This window comes from Salvelinus sp. IW2-2015, unplaced genomic scaffold (assembly GCF_002910315.2).
Source record: "Salvelinus sp. IW2-2015 unplaced genomic scaffold, ASM291031v2 Un_scaffold351, whole genome shotgun sequence".
Classification (NCBI taxonomy): Eukaryota; Metazoa; Chordata; class Actinopteri; order Salmoniformes; family Salmonidae; genus Salvelinus; species Salvelinus sp. IW2-2015.
In genome coordinates, this window is record NW_019942545.1 from 137,545 (window position 1) to 160,182 (window position 22,638).

Consider the following 22,638-nt stretch of genomic DNA (forward strand, 5'->3'; position numbering starts at 1 on the left):
GGGGGCACCATGTGGCACTCCATTCCCCCCTGGCACCATGCTCCCACTCTTCCAGCTTTGCATTGTCCTCTGCCGACTGGAGAGCAGGCACCAAATCAGGCCTTCTCTATTCCACTGTTATTTTCCTCCCCCTCTCTCTCTCTCTCTCTCTCTCTCTTTTTCTCTCTCGTTTCCCTTTCCCTTACTGATGGATGGCGGTGGCTTGCTTTTGGTCTCTGAAGTGCAAAAAGTTCATATATATATGTGTGTGTTACTATGTGCTATTGGGGAATCTTGTTCCCATGACGATGATGCCAGTAGCTCATTGTTTTCTACTTTCCCAAACGGCCAAAATGTATCTCTGTACTTCCTCACGTAATTGATATGTACGTCTGCATTAGGACAATTCAATACTATACCAACATTACACCAATATTTACTTTTTTTGTGAGCTGACATACTCAGCTGATTCATTAGGGCAGAAAAAATAGGACATTTTCAAAGTTATTTTATGCTGGTTTATTCATTGAGGTAGCAAGAGCAAAACTAGTTTTGGTTGTTCGGTCATCATCAGTGTGTATGCCTACTCAACTGACATAGGGCCAAATCACATTGAATCATAACTTGAAATGCACTCACTCACATAAATGTATGTGCAAATATCCCACCGACATTAATGTTCTGTAGGACAGCACAATTATTCAGCCTATAGTGCTGGCTTGGGTCAAAGAAACCAGGAACAGCCTGAAAGAGCAAGAGAACGCAATGGAGAGAAACTGACAATAAGACACCAAAGTTCCCATGATAGTAATGCATTGAGGACGAAGGCTGTTGGTTCCCTGCTACCCTGGAGAGTAAAGGGGACATGCTCTATCCCATCACAGATGTCGCTGTGCAGAGAGGGTCCATGGGGCTCTGGGTAGTTTAGCTAGTTTAGCTCTCTGTGTCTGGGTGAGAATTAGCCAGCTTTACCGCTTCGCCTTGCTCTCTAATCTCTTAATCTGGCCTTCTGAAGAAGAGAAGGGCTGCAGGGAGATGGTGTGTCAATCCTCGTCTCCACATCATTCTCTCAACCCATTTCTCTTCCCTGTCCTGGCTGGCAGTAGAGACACAATGGAGGGAGAAAAGTTAATAGAGAGAGTGGGGAGGGAAGTTCCAGGTTGTGCCCTGTTTTTATTTACAGAGAGAAAGTGGGAGGTGTTTGAGTGTGTGGGTGGGGTGAGACGAGAGCAAGAGGGAGCAAGTATTCATTGGTGCCTTGCTTGTGTGACTGATGGATGCTAATGTCTTCTTTAATATTAGCCCAACACACATCAGGTGTATTAACATGTTACGATGGTCCTTGGATTCTTGAAGTTTGCCACTGTGAAGTCTTAACCCTTTTAATCTAATCCATTTAATCCTTTAATCTAGAAATGTGATCAGGTAAGGACTATATACACCTATTATATTTAGGGCTGTGACGATACTAGTATCGCAATATTTTTTCCATGGCAAAAATAAAAACACCAAGCAGACCAAACCCTTTGGTCCTTTATAAACTTGCTGGAGGCTAGAGCTGCCGCTTTCAAGGAGCAGGACACTAATCCAGACGCTTAGAAGAAATCCCACTACGACCGACCTCTGACACTGTAGCAGCGCTTGCAAACTATCACGGATTACAAAGGGAAACTCAGCCGCGAGCTGCCCAGTGATGCGAGCATACCAGACAAGCCTTCTATAATCGCTTCGAGGCAAGCAACACTGAACCATACATGAGAACACCATTTGTTCCGGATGACTGTGTGATCTCGCTTTTCATAGCCAATGTGAGTAAGACCTTTAAACAGGTTAACAGGACGTGTACTCAGAGCATGCGCTGACCAGCTGGCAAGTGTCTTCACTGGCATTTTAAACCTCTCCATGACCCATTTTGTAATACCTACATGTTTCCAGCAAACCACCACAGTCTCTGTGCCCAACAATGTCAAGGTAACTTGTCTAAATGACAATCGCCCCATAGCACTCACATCTGTAGCCATGAAATGCCTACACCCACTCCAATTCGCATACTGCCCCAACAGATCCAAAGATGATGCAATCTACAATGCCCTCTCCCAACTGGACAAGAGGAACATTTACACTGCATTTGAGGCGGCAGGTAGCCTAGTGGTTAGAGCGTTGGACAAGTAACCGCAAGGTTGCAAGATCAAATCCCCGAGCTGACAAGGTAGAAATCGGTTGTTCTGCCCCTGAACAAAGAAGTTAACCACTGTTCCTAGGCTGAAATTGAAAATAATTAACTGACTTGCCTAGTTAAATATTTGGAAAGTATTCAGACCCCTTGCACTTTTCCACATTTTGTTAAGTTACAGCCGTATTTTCTAAAATGTATTAAATATATAAAAAATCCTCATCATTCTACACACAATACCCCAGAATGACATCGTAAAAACAGGTTTTAGAATTTTTTGCAAATGTATTAAAAATAAAAAATAAAAATGTAATATATATATATAAATATAAAACCTCATTTAGACCCTTTACTATGAGACTCGAAATTGAGCTGCATCCTGTTTCCATTCATCATCCTTGAGATGTTTCTTCAACTTGATTGGAGTCCACCTGTAGTAAATTCAATTGATTGGACATGATTTGGAAAAGGACACACCTGTCTATATAAGGCCCCACAGTTGACAGTGCATGTCAGAGCAAAAACCAAGCCAAGAGGTCGAAGGAATGGTCCGTAGAGCTCCGAGACAGGATTGTGTCGAGTCACAGATCTGGGGAAGGGTACCCCAAAATTTCTGCAGCATTGAAGGTCCCCAAGAATACAGTGGCCTCCATCATTCTTACATGGAAAAAGTTTGGAACCACCAAGACACTTCCTAGAGCTGGCCACCCGGCCAAACTGAGTAATGAGGGAGAGAAGAGCCTTGGTCAGGGAGGTGACCAAGAACCCGTTGGTCACTCTGACAGAGCTCCAGAGTTCCTCTGTGGAGATGGGAGAACCTTTCAGAAGGACAACCATCTCTGCAGCACTCCACCAAGCAGGCCTTTATGGCAGAGTGGCCAGATGGAAGCCACTCCTCCGTAAAAGGCACATGACAGCCCATTTTGAGTTTCTCAAAAGGCACCTAATGGACTCTCAGACCATGAGAAACAAGATTCTCTGGGCTGATGAAACCAAGATTTAACTCTTTGGCCTGAATGCCAAGCGTCACGTCTGGAGGAAAACTGGCACCATTCCTACAGTGAAGTATGGTGTTTGGCGGAATCATGCTGTGGGGACGTTTTTCAGTGGCAGGGACAGGGAGACTAGTCAGGATCGAGGGAAAGATGAACGGGCAAAGTGCAGAGAGATCCTTGATGAAAACTGGCTCCAGAGCGCTCAGGACCTCAGACTGGGGCGAAGGTTCACCTTCCAACAGGACAACGTCCCTAAGCACACAACCATGACAACACAGGAGTGGCTTCAAGACAAGAATCTGAAGTCCTTGAGTGGCACAGCCAGAGCCCGGACTTGAACCCGATCTAACATCTCTGAAGAGACCTGGAAATAGCTGTGCAGAAACGTTACCCATCATACCTCACAGAGCTTGTGAGGATCTGCAGAGAATAATGGGAGAAACTACCCAAATACAGGTGTGCCAAGCTTGTAGCGTCATACCCAAGAAGACTCGTGGCAGTAATTGCTGCCAAAGGTGCTTCAACAAAGTACTGAGTATAGAGTCTGAGTACTTTATGAGCTATTATGGGCTATTGTTTGTAGATTGATACGGAAGAAAAACAATTTAATCAATTTTAGAATAAGACTGGAATGTAACAAAATGTAGAAAATGTCAAGGGGTCTGAATACTTTCCGAATGCACTGTATGTGAGAACGCTGTTCAGCTCAGCATTCAACACCATAATGCCCTCCAAGCTCATCACTAAGCTCTGGGGTTGAACACCTCGGCCTGCAACTGGATCCTGGACTTCTTGATGGGCCGCCCCCTGGTGGGGAGGGTAGGCAACAACACATCCGCCATGCTGAACGTCAACACAGGGGCCCCTCAGGGGTACGTGCTTAGTACCCTCCTGTACTCCCTGTTCACCCACTTGTGGCCACACACGACTCCGACACCATTGTTAAGTTTGCTGACAACATCACGTGGTTGGCCTGATCACCGGCGACGATGAGACAGCCTTATAGGGAGGAGGTCAGTGGCCTGGCAGTGTGGTGCCAGGACAACAACATCTCCCTCAATGTCAGCAAGACAAATGAGCTGATCGTGGACTACAGGAAACCAAGGGCCGAACATGCCCCTATCCACATCGACGGGGTTGTAGTGAAACGGGTCGAGAGCTTCAAGTTCCTCGAAGTCAACATCACTAAGGAATTTTCATGGTCCACACACACCAACATAGTTGTGAAGAAGGCACGACAACGCCTCTTCCCCCTCAGGAGGAAGAAAAGATTTGGCATGGGCCCTCTGATCCTCAAAATGTTCTACAGCTGCACCATTGACAGTCTCTTGACTGGTTGCATCACCGCTTCATATGGCAACTATTTGGCATTCGACCGCAAGGCTCTACAGAGCTCCCTGCCATCCAGGACCTCCATAACAGGTGGTGTCAGAGGAGGACCTTAAAATTGGTCAAATACTTTAACCACCCAAGTCATAGACTGTTCTCTCTTCTAACGCACGGCAAGCGGTACAGATGCACCAAGTCTGGAACCAGCAGGACCCTGAACAGCTTCTGTCTCCAAGCCATAAGACTGCTAAATAGTTAGTTAAATAGTTATCCAGCTATTTGGATGGACTATCTGCTATTTTTGGATGGACTATCAGCTATTTACCTGGACTATCTGCATCGATCCTTTTTGCACTAACCCCTTTGACTCATCACATATGCTGCTGCTACAGTTTACTACCATGTGATGTGACTCTGGATGACAACATAATGAAGTTTGTTTCCAACATTATGGCTGTTTTCCTAAAGAAGTTAAATCTGCTTCCTGTTTTGTTTCCTTGCCACAGTACTAACGAGTGTCGCGATACTGGTATCGTCCCGGCCCTAATTATTGTCCTTTAAGGGTACTACCTGAATCATAAACCCTCTTCTTCTTCTTCATCATCCTCCTCTCTCTCATGTTGTCTCTCTTTCTCTCTCTCCGTCCCTCCTTCCCTGAGACACATGCGACATATTGAGTGCCTGCAGCGAGATTCTTCCCCTTGAGCGGCATTCCAGAGCAGGCCATCCCATGGGAGGAGGAGAGTGGGACTGGGCAGGGGGGGGCCAGAGGCTCCTTAGAGTAGATGGGGCCTGAGTGGAGGGAGAGAACCCCATTGATGTACCCCATCATTACACACACACACATGAGTACTTGCGCATACATACACACACACACACCGTCAGTGAGTGTTTTCTGGACCAAGCTAGGGAGAGATGCCCCAACTCCCACATTGTTTGTCTGGTGTGGTTGGTGTTTGCATCAGCCTCAGTCATGCCAAGCAGGCCTCTCTCCAGTCCCCCAGTCTGCAGAGGGGCATCAATTCAAACAGCTCCTATCCACCTATAGGTAAGGCCTGTAGCTGGAAGAAGCAGGTAGGAGAGGCCCAGTTCATTGTAGTGTCTGTCTCTGTTGAGCATCAGTCACATGCAAATGAGTGTGAATGTGAATGATCATATGAAATCAAATCAAGAACACAAACTATAGTTTAGTCTTTTCCGTGCTTTGTCCTGTTTCAGTTCACCCTGGCCTGTTTTCACCACAAACCGTAATGTATGTCCTGTCACATCACATCATACTGCTCATGTGGGAGTGTGTTAGAGTGACTTCTTGATTTGTCAGACTCTGTTCCTTGCTTAATTCAGTTAGAACAGGGACTTTGAGTGCGCGTGGCAATGCTTATCCGCGTTTGTGTGTGTGCATTTTTGTCACATATTATCTTATCATTTCTCTCGTTCTTTCCCTTCGTCCTTGCCTCTTTCTTCATTCTTTCTGTCTGCCACTAAATATTTAATTTGCTGTGCAGTAGAGGCAGGCTGCTACATTAACCAGAGGTGCCAATTGAGCTCTCTGCTTGTGGCTCGCTGTATAAAAATAAACACACTCTACTTGTAATGAACAGATGTCACAGAATTTAAACGTGCACTCACCCCCTCCTCTCCCCCTTCCTGCACATGCACACACAGCATACATACAGATGCACTAGTGCAAACACACACACACTCACTCCTACACATATAGCGCAACTCGGTGGCCATATTCACATGAACACTCTCTGAAACACACACACATACATACATTGACATGCATATGTAGAGCGCACACACACCTATTCCCATGTGCACTTTGCTTGGCACAAGACTTTGTATCATTCTGCCAGCTATGTCTCCCCTCTTCTCTCTCTCTCTCTCTCAGAAGGTAAAACAGCATGTGGGCCTGTTGTTAAGTTATTGCATCCGCACTGTTTTCCTGAGGTCCTCCCATCTCTCTCCCAGAGCCAGCCAGCCATCCCAGAATCCCTAGCGACAGCATCGGCTCCCATGTCTGTGCCGAGGGGAAGGGTTGTGTGTGTGTTTCCGACCCCCTGTTGTTCCCACCCTTTTCCCAGGGAGTGTGTGCCAACTCTCCATGTTTCCTGGCTGATAAGAGTGAAGGAGAGACGATGGAGAGACTYGCTACGTACCTGGAGACTCCCGGCTGCCAAGGCTGGGCATGGCTTCCTCTAGCTGGGGATGAGCCTTCAGACTGCTCATAGCAAACCTTCAACCTGTCTGTATTCAGAGAGCTGAGACGTCGGTATTAGTCCAGTAATACATGGAACATTAATTACATGTTGTTTAAATTATTGTTAGTGACCTACATGTAACTGAACACTAAGGAGTGGAGAGTGGGTAGAGGACAGGTGGAAGAGGACTAGGAGGAGAGTTGAGATGGTAGAGCTGAGGAGAGGAGTGGAAAGGACAGGTGGTGAAGGSTARGRGRGGATAGGAAAGGGAGGAGAMGAGAGGAGGAGAAGACAGGAGATGAAAGGAGAGGTGCTGGAGGACAGGAGGGATGGAGAAAAGAGGAAAGGAAGATAGTGGAGAGGTCGTCAGGGGGGTGATCAGTGAGGTGGATGGGATGCCGTCTGACAGGTCCAGCTGGGAGACTGCCCGCCCCCCAGCACTGCAAACTGGTCAATATGGAGGCCAATTACTGCTGCCCATGTGACCGGGGCATCATCCAACCCTATCACACACACACACACACAAACACACACAAACACAAACACACAAGCACGCAAGAGCACACTCACACACACTCTTATAACACATGCCATCTGTGCAGACCAGCAACAACCCACAGCTACCCCCTCTGATCCAGCAGTGTCCCCATGCACACTCCTACTTAACCTCCTAAACATGGTTCAACCACGCCCATCTCAGGGAGGGTCTCACTGGTGACCAGCCAGAACATAGCTCCACTGCCCTCGACAGAGATGACTGACAGTTGTCAGATGGAAGTATCCATCTGCAGAGAGTAAACAATAAACTATAGTTACCAAGCCATTGTCCCCTCACCCTCTCTGGTGTCTTCCCAATCTCCACCCCTGCCTGCATTGTCCCCAAAACCGCAAAACCCCAATACATGGCAACCCCAAAACCTCTAAACCTATGTGGCAAGTGGCAACCCCCCTAAGGTTCCAAACCTCTGTTACCCACCCTGGCTGTACCCTTCCTGTGTCCACCTCGTTCCTCCCCTGGCATTCAGTCCAACAGTAGCAGATTCTCCATTTAGCTTCTGCCTCGTCTGCCCTCGTCGCCCGTGCCCCACCGCCGTGCCCCATTGTGCGATAACAAACAGATGTTGTGGAATTTCCACTGAATCGCCTGCCAGTGACAGCCTTGCCTCCTTGTCTGGCATACAGTCTGGCACTGGGGCTGAGAAGTGCATGCATGGGGCTGGCTGTGTTGGATTGTGTGCATGCTTATATTCACTATGTGAAAGGCAAGATATTTAATGTAAGCTTACTCTCTCTCCCTCTCTTTTTGTGTGTGTGTGTGTGTGTGTGTGTGTGTGTGTGTGTGTGTGTGTGTGTGTGTGTGTGTGTGTGTGTGTGTTCAATGGCACTAGATATGACCTGATGTTGATTTACTTTACTTACCTTCAGCATCATGGTCTCTTCTTAAAAAAGTCCTCTCCTGGAGCTTTTATGATAATGACATAAAACAATGATTTCTATGTATATTTGTATTTTATTGCTACACACTGTATTATAAGTAGGCCTATAGGTTCTTAAATTTTTCCTGTTTAATTTGCGTTTCTAATATTTAGACTTGTTAATTGGAATTCACACCAGTTAARGATACTTGTGACATTTTGATAATCGCACTAYAYTGCCTGTTATGTCGGACAAACACTWTTCTTTGATATMTTCCACCAAGTTDAGCGAGAAAAGAGTGGGCACACACGATAATTTAAACAGCGAGATGTATTCTCTCACTTTGCAGAGGGCACGTGAATACTGTGTGTTCGGTTTGTGAAGTTCGTAGCCTTCAATACGATCTCTATTCCATTTCTGTTGCAGTGACTCCCTCCRTCTCTCAGAGCTGAGGATTGTGCTGCTGGTGGTCAACAATAAACACCATCCTGGGCAGAGAGGAGTTACTGTAAGGCCACAGTTTACGTTGGCCTAAATATTTTCATACATAATTTAAAAATAAATCAATGTTTAGAAAGAATATGAATTGACGTGTGGGAACCATCCTATCATCTGTGCGAGCTCGTGGACAGCCTAGGCACTCGCCCAGGTCGAGAGCTCTCTCCATTGTGCAGAAAATTAGCCTACTGCCACTCTGTACAGGGTATCTGCATCCGTCGTGGTTCGGGCAGAAATAAGGGAATGATTGTAATGCAAAGTTTTAGCAAGATACCACATTCGTTAACAATACCAAAATGTAAATTMCTGCTATGTCAATTGATCAAAAAACAGCATGAAGACATTTTCACCAGAGGATTTGTTCAGCACTTACTCGGTGTGTGTGTTTTGAAGTCAGAATAAGAACTTTCTTTTTAAACGTGCTGGATAATGAACAGATGCCGTGAAATTAGGAAAGAAAYACAGACTCCTCCCAGCAGCGCCACTTTGGCCGGCAAACTGGCACGAGACAGCGGCGAGGCGCGCGGGTGTCCTCTCCAGAGCTCGTGCTGGTGCCGGGGAACATTRAGGAACTTGGCACGCGCAGCTCTGCACGGCTGCCAACTTCCGCCTCTGGAAAGCGCGCACCTCACGCCGGACGGGGGAATATTTTGATAGATGCCCTCTCCAACTGGCTCGAGCCTGCTCCACCGCCTGCACTGACTCTATAAACGCACCAGCACACTTCGGTTTTTGCTGATTTGCCTAAAAACGCATTTCAAAGAATAGACTAGGCCTATAGCATTATCATATGCTATTTAACCTTTTTTTATGCAATACATCATGCAGTACTCAACTTTCTGCACACAACTTTTATATTCCGTTTGTCAAGATAGCGTAAATCGTTCCGGTAATTGTATTATCCCAAAGTGAGYGAAGGCTCAATTTAGTCACATCACAGTCACGTGTAAGGGAATGCGTCAATGACCACGTAGCCTAGACTTTAGTTTATTTCTCGTCCTCTCGCGCACTGTCGTCGCAGAATGAAACGCGCGAGTGAATTGTGCTCAGTGTTCAGTTTGAAACGAGAGAAAGGAATAGACTAGCCTAAAAAATTRCCTAGATGATTTTAGTTACATATACTGTATAAGCAAACTCAAGTATTACTAAGATAAATGCACTGGATTGAGCCTAGGCTACATCAGACTAATTCCAATTTCATGCACCTGAAAATCTCCTGCGTGCAAAATAGCCTGGTTTTGGGATTAAGTAAAGTTGTGTCTATTTTTATAGGCTGATATCCGATATGTAGTTATGTTCGTTTTATATTTGTATTTAGTCTATTAATGTAAAATGTAGCTAAACTTTCAATTTAGATTGCTGTCCAAATGTCTAGCCTCTAATGCAAATGGACAACAATAAAACTGGGGTTACAAAATTAATTTTGTCCATATATATGTTGTTTTATTTATTATATTTTTAACAAGGCTGTTCTCAATTTATACTGTTGGCTGTGCTGGCCTACATTGCTGCCGGTCATCATCACTCCACGGCTCAAGTCCAGCTCCCTTTCTTCTGTGAGCCGGAGTGTCCTCAGCTAATCGCACCCTGGACATTTTGAGGAACATATGGGTCCCGGGGCAGCGCTCCAAACCAACCCGGGTGACATCGTCTCATGCACAAGGGACGCGCGAGGGCAACTGCTGCCCCTTGCATTGTGCGTCTAGAAGGCTTGCCTCAAAATCACACCTGTGTGTTCAAGAATAATACAAATGAATGTCATTATTTTTTTTCTCTTCACGTTATCATGGCATGGAATAAGCTTAATGAAGAGTTCAAGAGTTGCGACGACAATATAAGATYGTCCGAGCTGCCGGACATGATCGTATTGGGACTRGGCCTGTTGTCTCTTAAATKACATTTTATTTTCTCATTCCGATATGTACTTTACAGCACATGTCAATGTGTTTTTAATTATAGTTGATAGTCAGGAAGTAATCCCCTCCGTGAATTTAGTGATGTCTTATATGCTCCATGAAATTGAGAGATAGTAGGCTATTATCTAGTGATGGAGACTTGTGAATTAAAAAATATATGTATTTAGGAATATGAATGTTTTACTGTTGTTAATGTGCTTATGCTAAAAACTGAAACGTATAAATATTTGAGTGCAGTCATCAATACCAAAAGCATTAGACAGTGCGGGAGGCCATTCAACTAGTTGATAGTCAATTTTGAAAAGCATGTTTGCACATTCAAAGACACGTTCATTCAGTGCATTTGACTCAAAATCCCCAAATTTTGCTCATAAGAATGCACCATGTACATTTTTTAAAGGTTAGTGTATAGATTCATTAAAAACAAATCATTTYAGTTGAAACAATAAGCCCACTGTATTTTCTGACAAACAAAAATCGACGAAAGAMGTTTTGCATCAAGGGAATAGAATCMCACAATACACTTTTGATTAAAGTTAAAAGCTGTAACTGTGACCTAGAGAATTAGCTACGCCTGGCAAAATAAATGCTAAAAGTCAAGCACAATGGAAATCTCTCTCTCTCAATTCATTTCAATTTAAGGGATTTATTGGCATGGGAAACATATGTTAACATTGCCAAAGCAAGTGAACTAAATAATAAACAAGAGTGAAATAAACAATACAAATGAACAGTAAACATTACACTCACAAAAGTTCAAAAAGAATAAATACATTTCAAATGTCACATTATCTGCAAATAGTTAAATTCCAAAAGGGAGAATATATAAACATAAATATGGGTTGTATTTACAATGGTGTTTGTTTTTCACTGGTTGCTCTATTCTTGTGACAACAGGTCAAATGTTGCTGCCGTGACGGCACACTGTGGTATTTCACCCAGTAGATATGGGAGTTTTTCAAAATTGGGTTTGTTTTCAAATTCTTTGTGGGTCTGTGTAATCTGAACAATATATGTGTCTCTAATATGGTCATACATTTGGCAGGAGGGTAGGAAGTGCAGCTCAGTTTCCACCTTATTTTGTGGTCAGTGTGGACATAGCCTGTCTTCTATTGAGAGCCAGGGATGCCTACAGCAGCCTTTTTCAATAGTCTTTACATAGTCAAAGCTTTCCTTAAGTTTGAGTCAGTCTAGTTTTCTCAGTTTTTGTTGTTAATTCTTTCCAAAGTGTMAAATAATTATATTTTTGTTTTCTCATGATTTGGWTGGGTCTAATTGTKTTGCTGTCCTGGGGCTCTGTGGGGTCTGTTTGTGTTTGTGAACAGAGCCCCAGGACCAACTTGCTTAGTGGACTCTTCTCCAGGTTCATCTCTCTGTAGGTGATGGCTTTGTTATGGAAGGTTTGGGAATCGCTTCCTTTTAGGTGGTTGTASAATTTAACGGCTCTTTTCTGGATTTTGATAATTAGCGGGCATCGGCCTAATTCTGCTCTGCATGCATTATTTGGTGTTTTACGTTGTACATGGAGGATATTTTTGCAGAGTTCTCTCTCAATTCAACGGGCTTTATTGGCATGGCAAACATATGTTAACATTGTCAAAGCAAGTAAAATAGATAATAAACAAAAGTGAAATAAACAATATCAAATGAACAGTAAACATTGCACTCACAAAAGTCCCTCTATCTCTCTCTCTCTTTCTCTTTCTCTTTCGGTGTGTGTGTGAAAGTTATGGATGTTATGATGAGTTATGATGTCCTGCTTAGTCCATCAGGGTAGGCTACCTGTGGAGAAATAAAGGTGSGGTTGAAGAAATGCGCTGTGGCAAATACATGACTTTCTTTTGCTTGTTCCCAAAACATTCCAATATGGAGTACATGGGCTGTATTAAGGTCCTCGGCTGGCCGAAATATTTCAGCCTCTTTCCAATGCCGTGTTTTGATTACAAATGATATCCTTTGCTAGTTTGGGATCCCGTATGTTTCGTGCTTTTTTGGGCCACAAATTTCGATAATTTAATGTCAATGAATAGGGCCTATAGTCTCTGTATTTCTTCCGCGTTTCAAAAATCATCTCATATACATATACACCGCCCATTTGTCTCTATCCCGTGCATTGTGACCCTTGTGTCCGTTTGAGTCAAGCTTACCTTTGATGCCAAGAATATTCTGGCATGCGCTCAAAGGGAGCAGGAGCAYGGCTGCTTGTATGCACAAACGCAAAAGAAGCCCGAAAAACTCACAAACGCATGATCTAGAGCCGGGATGGGCACCATTGATTATCAGACTGCATAACTGCAAAGATTTGTCTTCACCCCATGGAAAACTATGTAGAATTGCAGCAAACTTGGTTTAAAATGGCAACATTTTCTCTACCCCCCTGGCAAAATGTGTAAAATTGCAGGAAATGAAAACGTCAAATTTGTCTCTTCGCTGTAAAGAGGGGAGCTGCTAAAATGTTGGACCGGCTCTGACTGCATCTGGGTATGGGTGTGGGTATGCAGACCCGCGAGCCACTGCGGCCCCTCATGATGAGTTCCTATGTTTTGTGACCCCACCCACATCAAAGTTGCACACCCCTGATCTAGAAGTTAGTTGTCATAGCAGTCCCTCCCTTCAAAGGAATTCGTTAGGCTTATAACCGCTCTCATATCATTTGAACATCCTAGAAATCCCCGAAAGCTTCAGACAGGGCCCTTTGGTAACTGTTAGGGATTTTGGCTCGCCTGCAGATCCGGAGGCCGTTTCCCAATCTGTCCAGATCCTGCTGTTCAACTCATTAGAGTCCATTGCAGGGCTTCTTTGTTGACACATTTGTCTTTGTAATATGTTCGTTGTGTTCTGGAAAGATGGTGTTGGCCTGTTGATTAGATCCTATACCGCCCGTTTCTGCCTCCATGCCTAATCATTAGGAATGCTAGCATCTCCCACCGTGGAAGTCTTTCGAAAATGGTTTCGAACTCAGTCTGCAACTCTTTTTGTGGGCTTAATTGAAGAATGGGATTTACAGCAACCTATTGACATAGCTTATATATGTCTGCCATATTAAACCATTGAATATAGCCCGCCGAACCTGTTAGAGTCACATGTCAAGTGATGCTACTTCTTGAAATCGGTAAACGCACTTACCGAAAGCAGAGCGATATGGGGATGTTTGATATTGAACCCATCCCTTTTCAGGCCACAGTGAATCATCTTTTCATAGAGCATTTCCAATGATAAGAATAATCACAGGAAGAATATAATACAGTCCTTACGTAGTTGATTATTATGCTGATCATTTAACCAGCTAGCCAGACGATACTTTTTTTAACATTATGTAATGGTTCTCAATTTCAACGAGAAAGGACAACGTTTACAGAATAACAACTTGGATATAGGTTTCAAATGAAATGATGTAGCACAATTTCATGTATTATCGTTTTATTTTACCACACACACACACACTGTTTAAATACAAAGTTTTAACTTTCACTTTCAATGAAAAATGCAACACATGTTGACGACTCTGGGGACCCTTAGTGGAAATATTTGCATTGATTAGTTATTATAGGCAAAATGATGCATTAAATAATACTGTTTGTAAATAATAACAACAATAATAATAATAGTCATGTTATTTCAGTGCAATATATCGACCGACCTTCTGATATAACTTCGACTATTTCGAAATTGAGTGCTAAATCCTGGCCCTTACACTTTTAGAAATAGGCCCATTCAACAAGTCAATGTGCTCGATGGATTAGAAAGTTACTTGACTTGCCATATTTATTCCTGTGGCATGACATGAAATATTGTGTTTAGCATATTTTATTGTCGGCCTATCCCATTCTCCGTTCAGTCACTGACAGGATTGTAGATGTATAAAGGCCAGTAGATGTATAAAGGCTTACATTAAACCATTTTCGATTGCATTTGAATGACATCTCAAATTTAGTGCAAACGTGCAAATCCATTAAAGGTAGCCTAATCTAATGAACGTAAACACTATCGAATCGTTTACATTAGAACGACTTGAGCCCATATCTGCTTCTTTAGAATCATTCATTTAAAATGTTGGCTTTAGCCTTATAGGCCTACTCTGCCAAATATTGTTTGCTTTTCCTTTGCTTTTCCTTATCCATTGGTGGTATTCTAGGGATCGAAAATTGTATTCTCTGTGTCATTATGGTGACTTGAATCCATGTCCCTCAATAGAAAAAATAGACGTCAAGCAATTCCCCCCGTGTGTGTTATGGCAAGTCAGAATAGGGGCCGAGAAGCAATGAAATGATATTGTTGAGAAGTATTAAATTAATGATTTAATGTATACTATTTTAGATATAGCCTATAGTTGGTCCTTGTATACTCGTTTGGCGTAGGCTATTTCTTGCATAGATGTGAAATATGTTTAATTTTCTGACATAGCTGTTGCCAATTGTCGACATTTAAAAATATATATCTTCCTATCTCTGCGACATGCTTGCTTTTAAGTGCACTGCTTGCTTCTTAATTTAATCCTCTATTTTCATATTAGGCTATTATTTCCAAATTAGTTACAGCATCATCGGTTGTTACAATGTTATAAATGCGGCTATGCGGTTGCATTTTAACTCTGTTCATCTAGCAATTTCAATAATAACCCATACGTCAATCACCGTCAAATCTGTACACATTCCATTTCAAATGCAACATTTTCACAGCATCCCATCGTCACAGAATAGAAACAAAATAAATACAATTATATAAAAGGACATAGAAAAACAATAAATAAAACGCTGTTTCCGCAATGATCAGTGTCTGGTGTCATAGTCCTTTGAGACTAAGTTTAAGGGTAGGGGCTGGGGGGTGACCGTGCACGCTCCTTGCCAAAGGTGGGCAACTAATTGATTGTTGATTGCAAGAAGACTCCCACGCATGGCAATATCACTGCCGTTTCAGTTGTGGAAAAACGCATTGAGTTCATCGTATACGGGGACGGGGGCCCTTTCGTGGTGCAGGTGCATGTCGTGGTAAGGCGATACGTTTTCRGAGTGGATGCTGCTCCGCACMCCTGAAGAACCGTATATGTGGCCAGCAGTGGGGCGAGAGCYGGCCAGGCCGGAGTAATGCATAGAGTAATGRTAGCYTTTCTCGGCTACCTCGGGGGACGTAGTGCCCTGGTGCTTMAGAGAAAAGTTGCCATTGATGCACACGGGAGGGGAGATGGGCCCCTCATACTCTGGGCTGTTGTATTCTGGAGATCCACTGCCACCGTACAGYGARTCGTAGGCTGAGCAGTASCCKTGTGTCCGTAAGGGATGCGAGTTGGAACCAGACTGATACTGAGGGCTGGAGAGGCGGGAGCACTGGTAGGGGTACGGATGCATGGAGAAGGAGTTGGAGCCGGGATAGCGTCCCCCCTCCGGACACTGCTCCGTTAGGAAGTTTCGGGAGTTGAGCTGCAGACAACCSGCAACCAGGTTGGTCGTGGGTTGGGACAGTCCTTTACACAGCGTCTGCACGTAGGACACAAGATCAGGCTTCTTCCCGGAGCGCAGGATCTCAGAGAGGGCCCAGATATAGTTCTTGGCCAAACGGAGAGTCTCRATTTTGGAGAGCTTTTGCGTTTTKGAGTAACAGGGCACGACTTTACGCAGATTGTCGAGCGCAGAGTTCAGRTCGTGCATGCGCGTCCTCTCCCGYGAGTTTGCCTTCTGACGACGCAACTTGGAKCGCTCGATACGCGCAGGTGTCATTTTACGCTTCTTAGGGCCCCGTTTTTTGGGCCCGTCCCCCTCTGCACCGTCCTCTCCTTCGTCCTCATCCGCCTCGTCGTCGTCCTCGTCTTCACCGCCGATCTCAGAATGTGCCCGGCTGCTTCTCAGGTCCGGGACATCCATGTCGTCATCGYCCACGCGGCAGTGATCYTCATCATCCTTGGTCTTCGAGTCCTCGCTCTCGCTGTCCTCTGCCCAGGCCGAATACTTATGCATGTCGGGAAGCAGCGACGGGTCACTGAACAGCCTAGTCAACATTGCGGCACTGAAAGAGATAAAGGAAGTTGTCTGAGGAGTGAGGACATTTCAAATCAGAAAAGGGCTAAAAGAAAAAACAAGAATGTAATGAAATGCATTCAACAACAATGGCATAATACTCAATCAAATTAGGATTAATATCTCTTCGTGATAAAGGCAGAGGACATGAATAGCCTAATAAGACTGAAATGATACGTGTTTGGGAGGAACTATAACAGCATGCCATCAGAAACATTTCAGTGAACACCCGGGTCTATCGCCCAACCGGTCCCCTATTTAATTCCCTGCTGTCGTCCATGTGCCCCCTCCTGCCCTCGCGCAGCGGGTCTCAACAGCACAGGCCACATTATAGATCCCGTGGGGCGCGCTGTGAAGCAACGTACCCCTACTTTCACTCCCCCCCGACGCCCACATACTCCTGGCTACATTCCAGCACTACTCCACCGCACTACCCACCTCCACAGAAAGCATGGCAAGAGGATATGTACAGTGTCTCTACCTCGGTGTTGATCATCGTGTCAGAAGATAACAAAATAATGTGTGTGGATATCGGAAATTATTTGAATTAATAGGCTATCATATTTTTTGTAAAAATGTGACATTGAGATGACTTCTACCACACCTGCAGAGCCGCTGTTGTCTTATAGTCAGCCTTATAGTCTACCAGAGGGCACTATAGGATAACATGGGTTAATATTATCCACAAAGATCCATTTTGATTGGCAATAAATAATTATAATGATAATAATAATAATAATAATAATGTACATTGTTATTATGGCACTCAAAAATGATTTAATGTGTAAATATCTTACCCAAACGCCAATTAGAATATCATCCAAATATTATAATCCAAAAATACGAAGTTAATTGAGACAGACCTTTTTTGAAAATGGCATCAATTATCCGAAAAGGGGAAACGAGATGGTATTTGAATGTAAATAGCCAGTGCAAAGATATGATAGATGGACAGTTTAAACCATCTCAAACCAGTAACATATTTTCACCCTAAATCACTGTAAATCTCTTGTATCTCTGGTAGGCTGGAGAACTGTGGTTGGGCTACGTGATGTGTGTAGACCCAAAGTCAACCAGGAGGAATACGGTGCTAATTATCTCGAGGGTGTGCCAGAGGCAAAATCTCGTTTGGAAATTTCAGGCTCAGGAGATTTGCTCAATTAAAAAAAAAAAAAAAACGTTTAATTAACAAACCATGTAGACTACCTTACAAGAAAAATATTTCACACATAATTCAGTATGCACGACAGAGCGATTCCAAACCACTTTTAGTTGGAAATGTTTGCATTTACAGATGGAAATTGCTTGTATCCCTTTAGCAGTCGTTAAATATATATCAAAAATGCATTTCCGAAAGCAGATTTGTATTTTCTTTCAATTGCAACAATAATCTCCTCTTGGATGTGCTTGCGGTGCTTGCTTGCGTGATTTAGGGGAGCTATCGATGTATTGTTATGCAGAAGGTTGTGCTGTTGAAAGAATAATTGTGGATGATAAAACTACACAAACACAAATAAATAATGTCCGTATTAGCCTACTGTACATTCGCTTTCAATAACGCCCCACCCACCCTTTCATTTTCTCCAAGATGAACACTCAGATAAAATCATCGATAAATCTTCTCTCTAAACCATGAGACGGAGAAATAATTAGCTGACGGTGAAGAATAATTCTGCCTCCCCTCTCTCTCCCTATGTATCTCTCTTTCTCTTCATCTCTCTGGTTCCATAGGTCCATGGAAACAGGCTTCCTTTTGTATTTTTCACTAATCAAATTAATGCCTTATACTGTCTGACTATAGAAATTAATTCAATTCAGGAGGAAGATTGCTGCTATTTTTTCGATTGTTCACAGAGATAGACGGTAAACTAGAGCTTGTCTTTGTGTATAGCTGTTTTCTGAATAAAATAAGCATGGAATATTATATTGCACTCCTAGCCTATAATTAACACACAGAATGGAGGTCCGCGCTRTTAAAAGTTGAAGGACAAATGGAGCATAACATCGTGCCAAACGAAGAACCATAGCTACACCATAATCCAAATGCTCAAAAATGGCATATAGCTGAGTGAACTCAAAACAGACGTTTACAGGAGGCACAGAAATCCACCGAAAAACCGTCACGAATTAACCTTGCATTATTAATCTCTATTTATTAAATTAATTACTTTCCATATTGGGAAGGTCACTCGTCGATTTGTTTACACTCCAACTTACCTCCGCGGGAGCTCTTGAAGGGGTGGAAAGCGCGTGAGTTCAGACCATCTTCTGGGACCGCGAGCAAACGCTCCTATAGGTGCGGCAGGGTGCTTTCAGTGTGCTATCCGCGCGCGCGCTCTGAGACAGTGTGGCATCGCTACCAGGCAGGGTTACATACCAGCTATGATGCCAGGCCATATGGTTGGCACGTCACTGGCAAGAACCATCACATGAGAGCCGGTGATTGACATGCGCCCGCATTCGGAGAGATTGTCTTCCCGAGGGAAGAGGGCCCCGCCATCTGTCACTGCGCTCGCGCTCACACAGCCAGAAAAAGAGAGAAACTGAGACGGAGGCAATAAGAGTGAAAGAGAGGAAACAGAAAAGTGGGCCCACAAAAATGTTTGTTGTAGACAACGGCAATTATTGGTGTATTTGCCTTTATTTTTTATTTTTGTACATTTAACCTAAGGGTTAAGTTATACGATAGCATGCATAAAACAACGGTGCTCAAGGAGAGGGGGTTGGGGTGCATTTGCAGACCTGGGAACAGAAGGCGATATTGTTTATCTATTTATTTACCTAATTGAATGGCATTATAGTGATCTATTCAGGGGGGAAATAATCGAAACAAATAGCATTGCGCGCAGACTACGGGCAGAATGATCAATGAGACTCATCTTCAATAAAGACCGACAGACAGATAAATATAGGCTATTGAGACCCTATTGATTGTTTGTTATTTATAGGTGCTCGTGAGATGAGATCGGAGATTAGACGTGAGYACGGGTAGGAGAGATGACGAGGTTGCTTGAGCGGTGGTGTTTTCAGAGTGAGACGCTGAGGGGGGCCTGGGGGGCGAGCGAGCTCCAGTCCTCCTGCACAGCAACAACGATGGGGCCCAGGTGTGCGACCCCACCAGGGACGGGATAAGGGCGGGGATCGGTGAGGGAGGGGGCCAGGGGTTGGTTGGAGCTGGCATCTGTGCGGTTGCCCAGAGTGGGAGGAGCGTTGGCACACTAACCAAATCAATGGCGTTATAAATAAGAGAGCTGCAAGCCTGTGAATTCCTGCTTTTCTCTTCCCCACTTCTTGTGTCATTGGTATCTCTGAGTTATCTCTATTCCAAGTTCCAACTCCAATATCTCACCATTAGGCAGGCATTAGTGAAGTTAATCTGGAAAACGAGCTCTGTGACCACCAGGTCCAAGTTGGCATGCATGTGTCTGTCCATTGGCACAGCAATGACAGACCATTGAGAGGTGGGAAAAGGGACATTTTGAAGCAGGAAAATAGCACCATGGGTTCATGTCCTTGGACCAGGTTCTCCTCCAACTCCCCAGAGATCCCAGTTAGACACCCACCAGGGGAGGGTCACCTGCGGGGTCAGCAGTAGTGTGGCAACAGCTGTGGCTATGGGGGTCATGATTCTGCACATTCGATAATGTGTCCCATCCAGTCCCCGACGGTCCTGAGAGAGAGGATGGCATCCTGGCACCACTCCAAAGGTGGGGGATGGAAGGCATCACGTCAGGCCCTGCTGCCAGCCAAATCGGTGCCCTACCTCAGCAGCACTAGTGAGGCGGGAATGGAGGGCGGTGAGCACGGGTTGCCTTACCCGTGCGTTTCAACAAGTCCCAATCATCCTTCAAATCACCTTGCCAAAAGAAATGGCAAATGTCAACAGCATCGTTTTAGCCAATGACAGGCTAAAGGAGACAACAAACATGGCGGCTGTAAACTGGTATTAGAATACTGGGAAGAGTTTATGCAAAATAATGTGTTCGTGTGTATGGATTTTGCCAGATCAAATCAAATCGAATTTTATTGGTCACTACACATGGTTAGCAGATGTTATTGCGAGTGTAGCAAAATGCTTGTGCTTGTAGTTCCGACAGTGCAGCAATATCTAAAATGTAATCTAACAATTCCACAACAACTACCTAAAGCACACAAATGTAAGTAAAGGAATGGAATAAGGATATATACATATAAATATATGGATGAGCAATGACAGAGCGGCATAGGCAAGATGCAATAGATGGTATAAAATACAGTATATACATATGAGATGAGTAATGCAAGATATGTAAATATTATTAAAGTGGCATTATTAAAGTGACTAGTGATCGATTTATTAAAGTGGCCAATGATTTCAAGTCTGTATGTAGGCAGCAGCCTCTCTGTGTTAGCGGTGGCTGTTTAACAGTCTGATGGTCTTGAGATATTAGCTTTTTTTCAGTCTCTCGGTCCCAGTTTTGATGCACCTGTTCTGACCTCGCCTTCTGGATGGTAGCGGGGTGAACAGGCAGTGGCTCGGGTGGTTATTGTCCTTGATGGTCTTTTTGGCCTTCCTGTAACATCGGGTGCGTAGGTGTCCTGGAGGGCAGGTAGTTTGCCACCGGTGATGCGTTATGGAGACCAAACCACCCTCTGGAGAGAGCCTTGTGGTTGTGGGTGGGCAGTGATACAGCCCGACAGGATGTTCTTAATTGTGCATTTGTAAAATGTGGGGGAGGGGTTTAGGTGACAAGCCAAATTTCTTCAGCCTCTTGAGGTTGAAGAGGCGATGTTGCGCCTTCTTCACCACACTGTCTGTGTAGGTGGACCATGTACTCTGTGTACTCTGAGGAACTTAAAACTTTCCACCTTCTCTACTGCTGTCCCATCGATGTGGATAGGGGGGGGTGAGGGTGCTCCCTCTGCTGTTTCCTGAAGTCCACGATCTTCTCCTTTTGTTTTGTTGACGTTAAGTGAGAGATTGTTTTCCTGACACCACACTCCGAGTGCCCTCACCCCCTCCCTGTAGGCTGTCTCGTCGTTGTTGGTGATCAAGCCTATTACTGTTGTGTCGTCTACAAACTTGATGATTGAGTTGGAGGCGTGCATGGCCACGCAGTCATGGGTGAACAGGGAGTACAGGAGGGGGCTGAGCACACACCCTTGTGGGGCCCCAGTGTTGTGGATCAGCGAAGTGGAGATGTTGTTTCCTACCTTCACCACCTGGGGGCGGCCCGTCAGGAATTCCAGGACCCAATTGCACAGGGCGTGGTTGAGACCCAGGGCCTCAAGCTTAATGATGAGCTTGGAGGGTACTATGGTGTTGAATGCTGAGCTATGAACAGCATTCTTACATAGGTATTCCTCTTGTCCAGATAGGATAGGGCAGTGTGCAGTGTGATGGCGATTGCATCGTCTGTGGACCTATTGGGGCGGTAAGCAAATTGAAGTGGTTCTAGGGTGTCAGGTAGGGTGGCGGTGATATGATCCTTGACTTGTATTACAAAGCACTTCATGATGATAGAAGTGAGTGCTACAGGGCGATAGTCCTTTAGTTCAGTTACCTTTGCCTTCCTGGGTACAGGAACAATGGTGGCCATCTTGAACTGGGGGACAGCAGACTGGGATAGGGAGAGATTGAATAGGTGCGTAAACACTCCAGCCAGCTGATCTGCGCATGCTCTGAGGACGCGGCTAGGGATTCCGCCTGGTCCGTCTGCCTTGCGAGTGTTAACAGGTTTAAATGTTTTACTCACGTCGGCCACGGAGAAGGAGAGCCCACAGTCCTTGGTAGCGGGCCGCGTCGGTGGCACTGTATTGTCCTCAAAGCGGGCAAAGAAGGTGTTTAGTTTGTCTGGAAGCAAGACGTCGGTGTCCACGACGCGGTTGGTTTTCCTTTTGTAGTCCGTGATTGTCTGTAGACCCTGCCACATACGTCTCGTTGAATTGCAACTCAAATTTGTCTCTATACTGACATTTCACTTGTTTGATTGCCTTGCGGAGGGAATAACTACACTGTTTGTATTCGGCCGTATTCCCAGTCACCTTTCCATGGTTAAATGCAGTGGTGCACGCTTATGAACCACCTGGGTGTTATCATTGTCTGTTGACGACCACCCAATATATACTATAATTTAG

General features: G+C 44.5%; 1 pseudogene; it reads right to left on the reverse strand.

Moving 5' to 3' along the window:
* Positions 1 to 14,998: 14,998 nt before the first annotated feature.
* Positions 14,999 to 18,926, reverse strand: LOC112068251 (neurogenic differentiation factor 2-like; annotated as a pseudogene).
* Between the last annotated feature and the right edge of the window lie 3,712 nt (positions 18,927 to 22,638).